At 34.9% G+C, this 15,052-nt stretch overlaps 2 long non-coding RNA genes across 4 annotated transcripts in view; one reads left to right on the top strand and one right to left on the bottom strand.

The window, feature by feature from the left end:
• Positions 1-15,052, top strand: part of LOC144294513 (uncharacterized) — a 65,275-nt gene that overhangs the window by 47,161 nt on the left and 3,062 nt on the right. The window contains exon 5 of one of the 2 annotated variants that reach the window (XR_013361874.1): positions 5,488-5,678. The exons of the other annotated variant lie outside the window; for it this stretch is intronic. This is a non-coding gene — a long non-coding RNA (uncharacterized LOC144294513). Of the gene's footprint in view, positions 1-5,487; positions 5,679-15,052 lie in introns of those variants that run through there. 2 annotated transcript variants of the gene reach the window in all.
• On the bottom strand, positions 2,912-14,481 carry LOC144294512 (uncharacterized). 2 transcript variants are annotated; one of them, XR_013361872.1, is made up of 4 exons: positions 14,287-14,481; positions 12,156-12,186; positions 9,034-9,178; positions 2,912-3,649 (listed from the first exon to the last, which is right to left on the bottom strand). It is a non-coding gene; the product is annotated as an uncharacterized LOC144294512 (long non-coding RNA). The 2 variants fall into 2 exon arrangements; XR_013361871.1 differs by lacking the exon at positions 2,912-3,649 and having other exon boundaries at positions 8,970-9,178.

The raw sequence follows: 15,052 nt of genomic DNA, 5'->3' as shown, positions 1-15,052 counted from the left end.
ACAGCTTCTAAGGAATAGTAAATACAGAAGAAAAACTATAAATACATAAACAACTAGATTAGACCCAAAAGCTGAGTTATATACACTTAGTTGCTGGCTTCTTCATATACTTTAAACTCTTATATTGGTTGAAAAGCATGATTTTTAAAACAGAATTTTATGTATTTGTAAAGTAGTCCATTTTTTCCCCTAAAAGATGGCAGACCAATTTGGATCCTTCAAAAGTAATCTATTTGGAATAGATATCCACCGACATCATTTCATAAAGACTATATGCTTTTTTTAGGAACTTGCCAATTATGAATTCATCTGTTTTGAGCGCAGTGTTATGTAATAGTTAATGTTTCTAGTTCATTCTATTTTCCAATCCTTCTATGATCCAGTTATGAAAATCATTTTGTGGATTATGAAAATTTGTGGATCTTTAGCATTAATAGAATTGGACTTACAACCATCCCATAAATATTTGATCTACACACCCAATTAGGTCACTTTTCTCAAGTCTGGATTCTGAGCTAACTTGAGCGTACCATTACTGTGAGCTTTATTTCTCTACTTAGTTTATACTAGTATATCTATAGAATGTTAAGAAAAAATAAATAATTTAATACTTGGTTAAGGAATTCATTACAACTGATATTTGGCATGTTGTTTGAAAAAATAATTGGATGAATGATTCAATTTGTTTATTTAGCATTCTAAAGACAATTCTCCTATGTATGTATCACAGAATTACCCCAACTTAGAAAAATCGTTGACTAGTTAGAAATGGTTAATGTTATTTTCTGTGTAAATCAGATAGTGGAATGTGGACTGGAAGAAGTATCCTAGAAAATAAACACACAACAAGCAGATAACATGCTCTATTTAAAAGGGAAGTTTAGGAAAGCAAGATTTAATGAAAGAAAAAATTCATGTACAACCAAGGATAATCTTAGACTTGTACTTTTAAATCTTGTATTATTACAGATTTAATGGTTTTGATAATAACAGAAAACTAGAGTCTTGATATGATCTGAGAAATCAAACAAATGCACTGTTGAACATTCTGGAAATGGGTTTCAAGTTTAAGGAAATTGGTATTTGAATAATTACTGATTGAGAGACTTGATAGGGCCTTGAACATATAGATTCAAGTTAAGTGAAATGGATTGAATGAAGGAGTAATTTCTCTGCCCTGAGTGTATTCAATTTTTCTGGGTAGATACATTTTGCAAACACAAAAAACACAAATCCTTTTTTTTTTTTTTTTTTTTTTTTACAAAATAAATGTACCAAGACATAATGAGCACATTCAAAATAATGTAAATGACAGGCCCTGGGCCATGTACACTGTCTCAAAAATGCCTTCAGGTATGGAAGACCAGAGACCTAGAGGCATATAGTATTTCATTTATAAAAATATATATTAAATAAAAGCTCAAATCAATAGTTCACCTTCTGTTTGGGGATACATAGTTTTGGTTATAACATATCAAAGTAATTTAGTGATTTGGAGAACTAGAAAATTATTACTAGTATTAAGTTATTGTTTTAGAATATAAAAACTTTACTTAAAAAGTGTCTTTTATGATTTTATTTTCACGTTTTCCATAGCACAACTAGAGACCAAGAGTGTGAGAAAGAAAAAAAGAGAAAGAGTCCATTTTATAGGTGATATTTAGAGTTCCCAGATGTGGTGAATAGGGCAAAAAGGAATAAAAATTTTCTCTTCTTTTAAAGATTTTATTTATTTATGTGAGAGAGGAGTGAGAGAGAGAGAATTTGAAGCAGATACTGCATTGAACGCAGAGCGTGACTGGGGCTTGATCCCACAACTGTGAGATCACGACCTGAGTGAAACCAAGAATTGGACGTTTAACCATCTGAGCCACCCATGCACCCTGAGGAATCAAAAACTTCTGTTGACTTCCTAAGACTTCTTCTTAGTTCTTGAAAATATGTGTTTTTCTGGGTGAATATAGTGTCTTACAAGTCCCCTTACTTTTCCACCTTTCTCAGGGGAGAGGTTTAACCGTCTTTACAAGTTTATGGAAAAGGAACAGCAAATTTAATTTTGGATCCACCCCTCATCCCACCCACTCCACCCTATGCAATATAAAGCAAGGTTGGTCGTTATTTCACACTAACATGATACATATTTGAATATTTGTGAGACTTGACAGGAGAATCAGTCTGATTTTGCCAGGAATTATATGGCAGTAATATATTGATTAAAAATGAACAAGCAAACCCAAAACATACTGGCCTAATATTTTTCTAGATGGAGAATCGGATTTAAACAATTTACTTTTTCCCATTTGTTTTCTTAATTCTTCTAAATTTTCACTCGAAGATATGACAATATACTCAAATTTTCATCTCTTAATTTATGGCATGATCAAGTGGGCATTGTAGCACTGGGTGTTCTTGTATTTCACAGATACACAAAACCATGCATCCTTAAGTAGTTCTTATAATGGACCTATCGCATCATTTATTCTACCATAAAAGCAATTGATAACAAGAGTGGCTTTTTAAGGATTTTAAAAGAATGTATGTTTCTTTAGTAACAGAATGCCTGAGATTATTCCCATTGTATTCTATGACACTAAAGTCAATACATGTATTTATTTTATATATTCTTTTACTTGCTTTCAAAGTAGCACTAGTAAGGTTTAAATTATTTATATAATGTCTATGGCTTTTTGACTAGAATATAGGTATCATACATTTTTTAAGAAATATATATATATATGTGTGTGTGTGTGTGATCTTTTTAGCTTGTTAACATACAGAGCCCAATTACCTTAATGTAAAATAAAACATTAATCCAAGTGTTGGATAAAAGTGATAAAATTGTGCGGCATACCTATAATAACAAGGAGTGAAAGACTGTCCATTGTCCATGTAATATAAAGTAATTCTTGAGAAGCAGCCATGTTGTCCCTTGAAAAAGTGCACTTTGACAGAGGTCTTAACAAACACAAAAGTAGTTTAGCTCTTTCCAATTCTTTTAAAATGTTTATTAATATGTTACGTAGGTTTATTTCTAAGTTAGGATTTTCTTTTGTACTTTGGTTTCATTTTATATATCCCAACTGTATGGTAAATTGAATAGATATATAGCTTGTATGAGAGAGAGAGAGAGAGAGAGAGAGCACCTGTGTCCTTCTAGTGCCCAAGGCAAGTATGTTTTTGAAAGAAATGTGAAGACAAAGTATACTCCATGGACGGAGAGGCAGAAGGCTTTAGTTCTCGATTGGACATAGAGAAGTTTTTCCTCTTGATCCTTATGCGTTGATTGATTTTCCTATTTCTTCCTGTGGATGGTTAGTCTTTTGGCAGAAAACTCTGGAACTGCTTAGGACATAAACAGACTCTTGGGAGGTAAAGGATAAGGCTCTGGAGTCCACAGACTTTCTCTCCTCCTCATTAAATTATAGTATCTTCTCTTGTATTTCAACTTGTATCAGGCTAATGCACTGATATTCTATCTGTAATTTTGATTCAAACAATGGCATCCGGGATCCCAGGGTTTGGCACCTGCCTTTGGCCCAGGGCGCGATCCTGGAGACCCGGAATTGAATCCCACGTCGGGCTCCTGGTGCATGGAGCCTGCTTCTCCCTCTGCCTGTATCTCTGCCTCTCTCTCTTTCTCTCTCTGTGACTATCATAAATAAATAAAAATTAAAAAAACAAACAAACAAACAATGGCATCCATGGCTAAAATGGTTTGATAATGACCAAAGAAGATATCTATGATGTCTTTCCTATCACTTATTCATTAAATAGTTTAGTCATCAAACTATTCTAGAATCACTTTTTTAATACAACGTGTCAGGAATTATACAAGCTACTAGAAATACAACAATAAAGAAAAATATATAATAAAATACTAATATTCTTATGATCCACATACTGGTCTAAATGCTTCTTCATGTATTAACTTACTAAGTCCTCACAACACTCTGGGAAGTCGATGCTATATTTGTCCTTAGGTTACAGAGGAGGAAAATGACTTCAAGGATGCTACATCACCTGTCCCTGCTTACTCTTGTGAGAGCATGAGGTGGGAAGGTGGCCTGGTGATCAACTGCAGAGTCCATGTGTCTAACCAGCATCTCAATACGGCTTCTGCAGAAAAGGCCAGAGCCCTGTCTTAACACAGCCGAAATTGTGGTGGAAGAGACAAACATTCAGCCACACAGCCTGCAATTAAACATATAATTACAGACTGTGATAACTACGACCAAGAAAAACATTCGGATCCTGGTTCAAAGGCACCAGAATGTGTTCGAGTTGTTTGATGATTTCACTGAGGAAATAGAATTTGAATTAGGTTTAGCTAATACATTCTTCTCTATGGATTTCTAAAACCTCCATAATGAAATTGTGTATTTTATTCAGATACTGTCTTGAAATATTTGAAAGCATCTGCTGGGATTCAAATAACCAAATAATTTCGTGTATGGGGTGGGTAGAGAATAATACCATCACTCAAAATCATGCCCATTGCGATTTATTCTGTGCAAGCTAAGATTTCTGAGCTTCTTTAAGTTAGTTGCCTTTTGAACTTATTTCTTTTCCTGTAGATATTTTATATTCTGTGTGTGTCTATCTCTCTCTCCATTGTATTTCTAGAGTGTGCGCGTATCAGAAGGCCAGAATTTTGATACTACAATTAATTATTGATCCAAAATGTTCTATACCATGTACCATGACAGCATCAACATAAGTGAAAATATGTGCATGCGTTTTCCTTTATCTACCTTAGCTCAAACCAAACTGCTTAACTCCTTTGAGTGAATCATTCTACCTAATGCCTCTCAGATAGAGTAATGTCTTGAGAACAGGCAATGCCATGTCCCCATACCCAGCGGCCTTGCCCTCCACCTCCACAGGTACTCCTGCTTATGCAGCGACCAGACCTCTAGCTTCCATGGCTAATATCTCCGCCAGAGGAGAAAATAGAGAGTAAAAGCAGGTCCTTCTCTCTCTTTCTCTCTTTCTCTCTCTTTTAATTCTGGCCAGTCCGTTATACTATCATTGCATAAAATCTGGCTATTAGATGAAAATTTCATCAGCATAAGTCTAGGGACATATATTTAACAGATTGGTCCTGCTTAAGTCTTAAAGGATACAGCAGGAATTTTGTTAGCTCTGCTCAGGCTCTACACTCACCCCTTATTAAATGAGCAACAAATCCATGTGTCGATAAATATCCATCCTGTTTGGGTTTGAAAGAAAGAAATTTTTCTCTTTTCTTTTTTTCTGATATGGTAGTGCACGCTGTATTTTTATTGTTTTCCCTTAATTGAATGAGTTAAACGGGAGAATAGCGAGGTGTGTTCAGCCAAGTGCAGGGGGTGATAATGAAGTTATCTAGAATCCTTGAAAAAAAGAAAATATTCTCAAAAGGCAGTGGTAAATTGGGACTTTCCTTTCTGTGTCTTCAGAGTAACTAACTTCAAGACACAAAATAAGGTATTAAAGAATTGATTACAGTTTCAGGAAATCAGAACCCTGGAAGAAACCTTCTCTGGAGAAACAGAAAAGCTTTTGAAAGAACACCTAGGACAGATCTCCGTACCTCACGGTATTACGTCCCCTGCCTGTGATTTCTGCATTAACTGTCACTCACCATCACTTATTTGGGGGGATAAAAAAACAAAGATTTTTCTGGTGTTTGAGTCTTTCAATAAACTTCACTTCCTTCTAGAACACAAATGTTTCCTTCTTTCCTTCCTTCTTTCTTCTGTTTCCTTGTTTTCCTTCTTCCTCATTAGTCAAAAATTGTCATTTCTGCACATATATGTATGTTTGTATAAGTCTAGGTCTCCTTTGGTGTATCTTGCTCTCTGTAGAGTCCCACTGTGGGCATTCTCATAGGCTTGTGTTTATGTATTTATTTATGGTTCCTAGCATTTGTGCACATTCATATTTGCTGTCACGTATGTTAGGCACATACACATGCCTGTATTTGTATACCCCTGACATGAATGTGTGCACATATCTACACAGGCATCTGTGCCTAATAACATAGATCCAGAAAATGTACAAACAGGTGATGTATACCTTTCTATTTGTTTGTGTGGTTTTATTTTTGTTTAGATTGTTCACAGGATTATACACTTAAGAATTCTAAAAGCAAAAAAATAAAATAAAATAAAATAAAATAAAGTAAAATAAAATAAAATAAAATAGAAAGAATTCTAAAAGCACTAGGCATTAGGATTCTAAAAGCTTTAGATACTATTGTGTGAAGTTCCACTGTAGAGGCAGTGACCCAATATACTAATATAGGCTGTCCACAGCTACCAAAGCTACAACTGACCTAGACATCCATGCCTGCCCATATACACAGGCTTCATATACATCTTCACGTCTCCCCATTTGCTACAGTTGGACCTGGACTAAGGAGTTACATTTGGATTTATTCACTGGATGCCCACAGAGCGGATCTGTTTTAGCAGACATGTGTATACAGAGAATCCTAAAGGAATTTTATAAATTATCCTGATTTACATCCAAGATATTTTTAATTGGATGCAAATAAAGGAAGCAAGTATATTAAATGGATCGAGCCCCGCAATGGCAGAAATTACTATTTCTCCATAAAACACCTTTCAAATCAGACTAGGCAAGGTCTCTAGGAGCTCTCAGGCAATGGCAGAAATTACTATTTCTCCATAAAACACCTTTCAAATCAGACTAGGCAAGGTCTCTAGGAGCTCTCAGGCACTGGAGTTCAATCCAATCAGAGAGGCAATGAATGCAGTTGCCTTCAGGCCATTTGCAGTTGTTTTATTCTTTTATGTTAAACCCAATCCAAAGGCTGTAAGAACAAGAGAGTCTATTGGCCGTTCCAGAATAGGGATACTGGTAGTTTCTTTGATCTAGAGAACTACAGTTAGTGCAATAAGACAGGAAGACATCATTCCTACTCAGAAGTTCCATCCTTTAATGAAAGCCCATCCTTCCTGCTTAGCAGATCACTTAATCCTTGTGTTTATTTGTATCTGTATGATTATACCTATAACTTTCCAGAGCATGCCCCTTGTAAATGCATTTACATTCATTTTTACATATAAAGAAATATGTACTTTATTTTTAGTAGTACCATTTTTATCTAAGAAGTAAGGTATCTTTTCCAGAAGTAATAGGTCATTGATACATTGGGAGTCAGGAACCCAACCTGGCTTTGCATTCCAAGCACTTCACACTTACTCACTTCACACAAGTCACTTCACACTTAGCCTTCTTTGGTTTCTTGGCTGATCAAATAAGGAAACTGGATTTGGTTAGACTCTAAAATCCCTTCTAGATTTCATGTTCACTAACCCAAAGAAATTGAAGTAGCTCAGTGACCTTGGTTAGTAGAAGTGTATAAGGAAAGATGTTTCGGAAGAGAAATCCCTCTAAGTTAAAATTCCAATAGGCTGAAACAGTTCTATTATCCAGAGGGATAAAAAATCCCTGGTTCACTGTCATTTTTTAAGAGTATGATTTTAATGCCTAATTAAAATGTCATGCAATTTAAATGAGACAAATAAAATGTCATCTATAGCAAGGAATAAAATCACTTCTTTCTGGGACATTTTAATGCAGGTAGAGATTAGACAAGGACTAAAGGAAAGAAAATTGGAAAAAAATGAAGGGAATATTTAGGGGGAATTTCATTGGTGCATGTTGCAGGCACAATACTGGCAGGAAACAGGACACACAAGGACTTTAACTGAAGGGAATTTAATGAGAGATTATTTATAGTAGTTGAGGTATCTAACAAGCAAATGAAGTCCCTAGGGTCTGTAAACATCAAGGAGTTGTTATCACATCTAGAAATAGAGGAACCAGAGGAAGGAAGGGGTTATTGAAGGTTAATGATGTCTGGAGAGATGTTAAAGCCATGAAACAAAAGAACAACCCAACAGGAGCTTGCACTTTAGAATTCAGTAGAACCATGGCAGTGTTCCTTAGTGGAAAAGTCCCTATTTCGGCCAATAGGCCTCCACATCTACTAATTGCAAAGTAGTGTGGATAGTAAACAAAATTTCTTTAGAAGTGGGCTTTTACATCAAATACTAAAATAAGCTACGCTTTGCCTCCAAGTCTTGGTTTCTAGACCCTTCTATTCTGGCTATGTGGAAAAACACACAATAGACTGGTGGCTGGTTTAAGATACAGATCAGATCTTAAGATATAGATCAGACCCCAAATTCCAGGAGCTTTCCCACTCAGTGACAAAAATTAATGTCTGTAAGGCACTGGCCGTCCTATCAGGTCAGTTTCTTTAAGTGACATGGCATATGGTAAAATTTCTCAGTTCTGTGTGTGAGCCTACTACCATCACTTACCTCTTATGTACTCCACTGTATAATTAATTCCTTAATAAAGGCAATGTTTTATGGAATATCATGCATATTATTACATATTGTATAAGCCCAGAAATTGTATGCTGGTAGACATGCTTTTTGCCCAGGCAAGAACAAAATCTATCTAGAATCAGGATTCTATTTCTTTGATGTAACTTTGCTGTCATCTCCCGTCACGTGTCCAAAGCAATCAATCTACATTCTGGTGGGGGACTGGTCTCTCTGAGTAACGGAGCCTCCCATGTCAGCATTGTGAACATTCAGATATGGTAACAGCAAGGCGGTCTTGGTAAAATAACAATGTAATTAAGCACATTAATATACACCATTTTTACCATTATACTTTGGGTCATTGAGTAAACTCTGGAGTCTGGAAAGAGGCAGAACAACTTCAAAGGAGACTGTCTTTTCTCTCTGATTATGAAGAGACTCATAGATGGCATTTAACGGGTATTTCTATAGGACCCAGGTACCTTCAGATTTGTGCTCATTACAAGAAGTTGAACCTTACTTCACTTCAAGACTTCGAGGCCAACCTAATTTAATTCCAATTTCCCTACCAGCTAGCCAACCCATTAGAAAGTGTGCCTTAATTAGTACAGTTCCACACTCATGTTGAAGGAGACAACAAGATGTATTGCCCATAGATCTGTTAACTGGAAAGATATATTTTTTTCACCATTGTCTTTCGGAGACATCCTGACAGCAGCTAAAATGCGGGGCCATTTGTTGTGGTTGTTGTTGAGTGCCATCTCCATCTGTAAAGTAGGCCGGAAATTCATCTTTTCAAATCAACGAGTCATAGGGAATTCTTCATGAAGCCACTGGATTGTGTTAAGGGAGAGATAACAACACGGTGGAAGAACTATGAGAGTCTATGTTTGCTCTTCATTAAATTTCTTTGTTTATTTCAGGCAAAATTAATCAGTTTCCTTCATATTACTTCTGTTTAAGAATAGAATGCAATTGTCTGCATCCCATTCTATCATTTAGCAAATATGGTAACTCAAAGTTCATATCTCTTTGTTTCCATAGTCACTTGGCATCCCACAAAGCATTCATAAACCTTTTACAGGGATCCAGCAGTAGCCCCAGAGACACTTTTCAAATGGAGATTATTTAAAACAGATAGGTAGTGTTGCATTACTTCAAAATCCTAGCAACAGAATGGACTCCTATTCTGTTTGTCCTATTGGAAGGATCATCCCTGAGACTCCATGTATGTCTCCTATGTGCCAGGAATACCTCAACTATCATTTATTTTCTAAAGTTTCTTTCTTTCTTTCTTTTCTTTCTGTCTTTCTTTTTTTTTTTTCTTTTTGCAAGCCATGTAATGCTATTGTTTGTGTTCTGAAAACTTTCTGTTGACCTGAACCTCATGGCAAGCTGTCAGCCTTATGGTTTCTCTGGTAAATAAATTGGGACATAATACCAGAATTGGATACCTATATCGGAATATAACTATTCCAGAAGGAGGGAGTGAATACAATTAGCTGTGGAAAATAAAAATAAAGATTCCCTCAATATCTTACTTCTCTCTCCATATGATCTACTACCTGTTACTCCCAGTTACTGAATCTAACCAGAACCCAGTGTGAACTTGGGCTTACATCCTACAAAACAGAGGTCAGACTCTTTGCACAGAACAAGGCAGAAAAAAGTAGAAAATCTAGTGGAGCAAATGGAAATAACCAGTAAAATGTGCCTCAAAAAGGATTTTCATTAGGTAAAGAATAAGAAATGCATTCACAGAGGAGAGAATATTACAGGCAAATATTCAAAATGTCACTTCTTTTCCTTAGATGCAACATGCAGCAGGGGAGCAGAACAGACCTTTACAGAATCACATGCAAAAATAACTGAAAAAATCCTGATTGAATATTGACCCTGGGTTTGTATTTTATATTTTAGCACCATGTAGTTGAAGGCTGTGTCTCAACCCTAATTTTTCATCAATGAAGAAAAGTAGGGAAAGAAAGAGTCCTTATTGTAAGTTTTGGGGTGGAAGAAAAATAATTATTGTGAAGAAAGTCATTGAATAGAATGTTATTTCCTTGTCTGTTTGAAAAAAAAAATTACTTGCTATCTTACTTTTTTTTTCCAATCAATATAAATCTTTCCACTTGTGTTAAGTAGTAAAGAATCTTGAATTAAAGTGTGTGTTAAACTAGTACACACCATTGCATTCATACCAGTTGTTTATGACCAAAATCCATTTTTATTCGTTGTACCTATTTAACATGGATAGTACCTGTTCTCTTTCATTTGTTAAATATTTTAATACCATCTGTATATGTGTGATAATAACCTTAAATTCTCAATTCACTTTCATGGATAACCCTGCAGAGTTTTCTCCATACATTTGGATAATAAATTCTTACAATCCCTCCCCCTTCTTCATGTAATTATGAAGAGGAGGCTGGTTTGCTTGCAATCTCCTCTCTCTCTTCACTACCTGACATCAAAATCTATTGCCAAGTAGTTTGGGTTTTTTGTTAAAGTACTATTCCCTTTTTGTTACTAATTTGTCTATTTATTAGGTATAATATTGTAGATATTACAATAATTAACTCAGTGACTTAAAGCAACATTTTTTTTCTAGTTATCATAGCCGTGTGTCTACTAGACACAGGCTGGGCTTGCTTGAGTGGCTCTGTCTCCAGCTGCATAGTTAGCCGTGCATTTCATTCCGATATGCTCAGGATGAATTTATTCTAGTGCTGGACTGAGGGAGGTGCAGCTACCTGAGGCCTATTACTTTCTCGTTGATACGGTAGGTTTGCAAAAGATCAGTTCAACCCCACAAGCACACTTTAAGCCTTGGCTCATCTCATATCTGCTAACATCCTATCACCTTCAGCAAGATGTATGACTGAACAAACTGGTAAAATAATCTTTCTATGGAGGAGGGAAGGGAGAGTGACTATTTTGAAAAATAATCTACCAAAATGCCCAAATCTTTATCTGTGGGGTTTTCTGTGTCTAAAAGCAGTTAGAAATTTCTGTACTTTTTATAACATACTGGGAAATAATATTAGCGTTCTCCACACTAATTCCATGCTAGAGCTCATCAGTACATTTCAAAGTAGCCTGGCCTGCCAACATTAGCTCCGTCTTACACAAATGTCAACTCTGTCCCCCAGAAGACTAAGACTCATCTCAAAGGTCTGAAATTTCTTTGCCTCCATTGTATTTGCTGAGGCTTTCAAAGAAAAGTATCTAGCTCTGTGCTGCTATGACTTTCACCTATAGTTCCTGGATTTTGATAAACATCCAGCTTTCTCTCATTGTTTTCCCATAAGAAACTTAAGCATATCTCTTATCTTAGTGTACAATAAGATGCATTATATTAAGTTTATAAGAATTATGGATCATTAGTCACCTTTTTATAAGTTAACTCCATGGGGACAGAGATTATGACTTATTCCATTCACCATTATATACCCAATGTCTAGGCTTGTATTTGGGGCGTTTTAGGCTGTCATTAAATGTTCGGTTAATAAGTAAGTTATCTTATATTTATGATGTCATCCCAAACAACAATGGAAATTACATTCACTATGCAATTCTTGTGGGCCAAGCATTTTTAATTTCATTTAGTTTGTATCGTATACATTATTTTTATCATTTTACTTTATATATTTTATAATTCTGATAGGTAGATATGGATATATAATAAAGAAAAATGAAAATGCATTGATAAAAAAAGAGACTACCTTGAAGTCATGGCCCTTTCATGTGGCAGAAATAATGTTTATTCCTAGCTTTATAACCCTTGTAATATAACCTAAAGCTTCTTACCTGCTTCAGTTGACCGTTGTTCCAGCACATTCTACAAGTAATAAAACTTCAGTTTATGAAGGAAAATTTACTTAAAATATGGTTTAATTCCACTGGCAAAAATAAACTGAAGATTCAGAAAGGAATATTGAAACTAAGAAACACTATATTATGAGTGAATCAAGATCATGTCAGAATGAAGGTCTTTAATCATTATAATTCCACATAGAGGAGTCTAAAATTACTTGAGTAAGGAGTCTTAAAAAGTGAATGATGTTCTATTAGGGAATCTAAGACTATAAGCTTCAATATAGATTTGAGCTAATGAAAAAGCATGTAACAATTTAACACTACATTTTAAAAACTGTATGTAGGCCTTATAATGAAGAATAGACACCATTTTAGTAATTATATTTTGTAAAAACTTGTGTTTAAAATTACAGTTGAGAAAATGGTACAGGTTTAAAATCAGTTTACCTAGTTTTAACTGGAATTGGAAGAAAGCGGACATTCATTGAAAACTCTCCTGATTGATTTCATCCAAGGATTAACTGGCACACCATGGAAGAGCAGGTTCCCTGTTTGAATAACTCTCCATGATGAATGGACCAGCAAACTCCCGACTTACCAAACACAGTGCTCCCAAGAAGAGTGATAATGATGATTTGCATTTCAAAAAGAGTGTACATTATGTATTTATTTCCTTGGCCCTCAGTAGTAGAGCTATGTTGCGATACCTAAACTCCTAAACTCACTGATAGAACCTATCATGGAGATAATTGTGGGTAAGTGATTAAGCAATAGATAATATGTGAAAGGAAGCACATTGGAGATCCTGAGGATTATCCACATGTTTGGAGGGTCCAGAGAGTTAAGAATTAGGAGAAGCTGGCTAGAGTTTCAAAAACGTGAAATAAATTTCAGCCAGGTAACAGCATATCACAGAAGCATGACAAGTGAATCCATCAAGAGGACACAAGTTTGCCAAGACAAATTGAGTGGCTGAAACTTCTATTCTACATTATGAGCAAAAGTAAGGGGAGATATAACCTCAGGAACTAAAGCCTTCAACTCTAGGAAAGAAAAGTAATGATTTAATAACTATAGTAATGCAATAGATAGTATTACTCAATTTTTTATGTCCATGAATTGGGCTAAGAGATTCCTAAGTCTCATTTAGTTCTTAAAATAACCCTATAAAGAAGAGTCTCTTATCAATCCTATTTTATTTTTAAGGGAATTGATGTTCAGTGAAGTTGAATACCTTCCTGAGGTTAATGGTACCAAGGAGGCTTTTTGTTTTCAAAAGAATCACAGTTTTCTTTTCCATTTGGCACAAATCATCTCATTTGTACTCAAGACTATCTACTTTAAATCCAAAAACTGTGACTCAAAGATTGAAGTCCTAATGTGGAAAATGTTAAATTTTTAAGATGTTTGCAAGCAAATTGTTAAAGTTGTTAAATGCAACCATTATTTAAAATTGATTTAATTTAGACTTAAGTATGTCATATTAAACACAAAAATAATACATATTCAAAGTTCATAATTTCCTAATCATCTTACTAAATTTTCTATAACCTGTACTCTTGAGATTGTTTGAATCTTTTTTGTGTGTGTGTACATAGGGTGGAAATATAGATTTTTTCACAGTGTCACCAATATGACATCATTGAGATGTCACCAATAAAATAAGCCATAGTAGAAATTTGTAAGTTTATAAAACAGAAACTGGCCAATAGTACAAATTGAGACTTCAGTCATTATTATGTTGATTGGCTAGAGTAATGCAGAAAATATTAATAGGATAAATTAAACTTAAAAGTATATCATATCTTTAGCCATTACATTGTAAATAGAAAAAAAGGCGATGAATTTCTTCTGATATTCAAAAATTACATGTAATTCAGTAAAGAAGTGATTCAAATCTGTGATAAGCAAAGATTTGGCAATATATTTTTCTTGTTCATTTCGGTTTTACACATAACTATAAGTGAAAACAATCGATATGTCAGAACTACCCTTGTTTTTAAATTGCAAGCATAGGTTGGCTACAGTGTAAGAGTTTGGAAAAAGATCAATGAATTCATAATGGAATATAACAACTAGGCATAGACTATTTACAATAAAGAGTCTTGTATTATTTCTTAACTGTTTCTCTCCAAATCGTTTTCCTCTCTGTTGGCTTTATTCCCAGACAAAGATGCCTAACAGGGTTAACCTAAAATTCTACCCCCTTCAAAATCTCAGCAGGAAGAGGATATGTCTTCTCAAAATGTCAGAAAAACTTTTAGGATTGATTCTATTGGCCTCATTTGAGTCGTAGTCAATCACTGAAAATGTGAATGTTGCCATGGAAATGGAATTTAGATTGGCCAATTTGGGTTACCATTATCACTCTAGATTCTGGAACAGGTGACAGTTTCATCAAAGTCATAGTGGCTGAGTAGTAGGATGTGTTAGATACCCCAATAGAATGCTGCATAGGACACAAGCATTGTCCAGGATACATATATTCATTTGGAAACCCAGGGTCTAGATGCGAAAGTAATTTGTCTCATGTCACAAAGTGAATTACTAGAAGAATTGGCATAACTCCTTATACCCAGATCGTCAGTCTGATAACCCCAAGCTGTCTGTGGTACAGATTTTTAAATTAAATCTAGTATCATCACAAAAGCTTGTTCTCTGAGAAGTGTAGTATTGCATGTTTAATGCTTTTTTTTAAATGTATCAAAATGTAAGGAAATACATGTGCATAGCTATTCAGAGCTAAATTTATTAAGATGTATGATCAACCTGAATAATGTATAAGATAGGGAGAAAAAGTTATCATAATTTAATAAAAATACTCTCCATATGTCTCAGAAAATCAACACAATTTATTAAACTGAGTATATATATAAAACCATATACAT

The sequence above is a fragment of the Canis aureus genome, chromosome 23 (genome assembly GCF_053574225.1).
Source record: "Canis aureus isolate CA01 chromosome 23, VMU_Caureus_v.1.0, whole genome shotgun sequence".
Taxonomy (NCBI): domain Eukaryota; kingdom Metazoa; phylum Chordata; class Mammalia; order Carnivora; family Canidae; genus Canis; species Canis aureus.
This window is presented reverse-complemented; position numbering and strand designations above follow the sequence as displayed.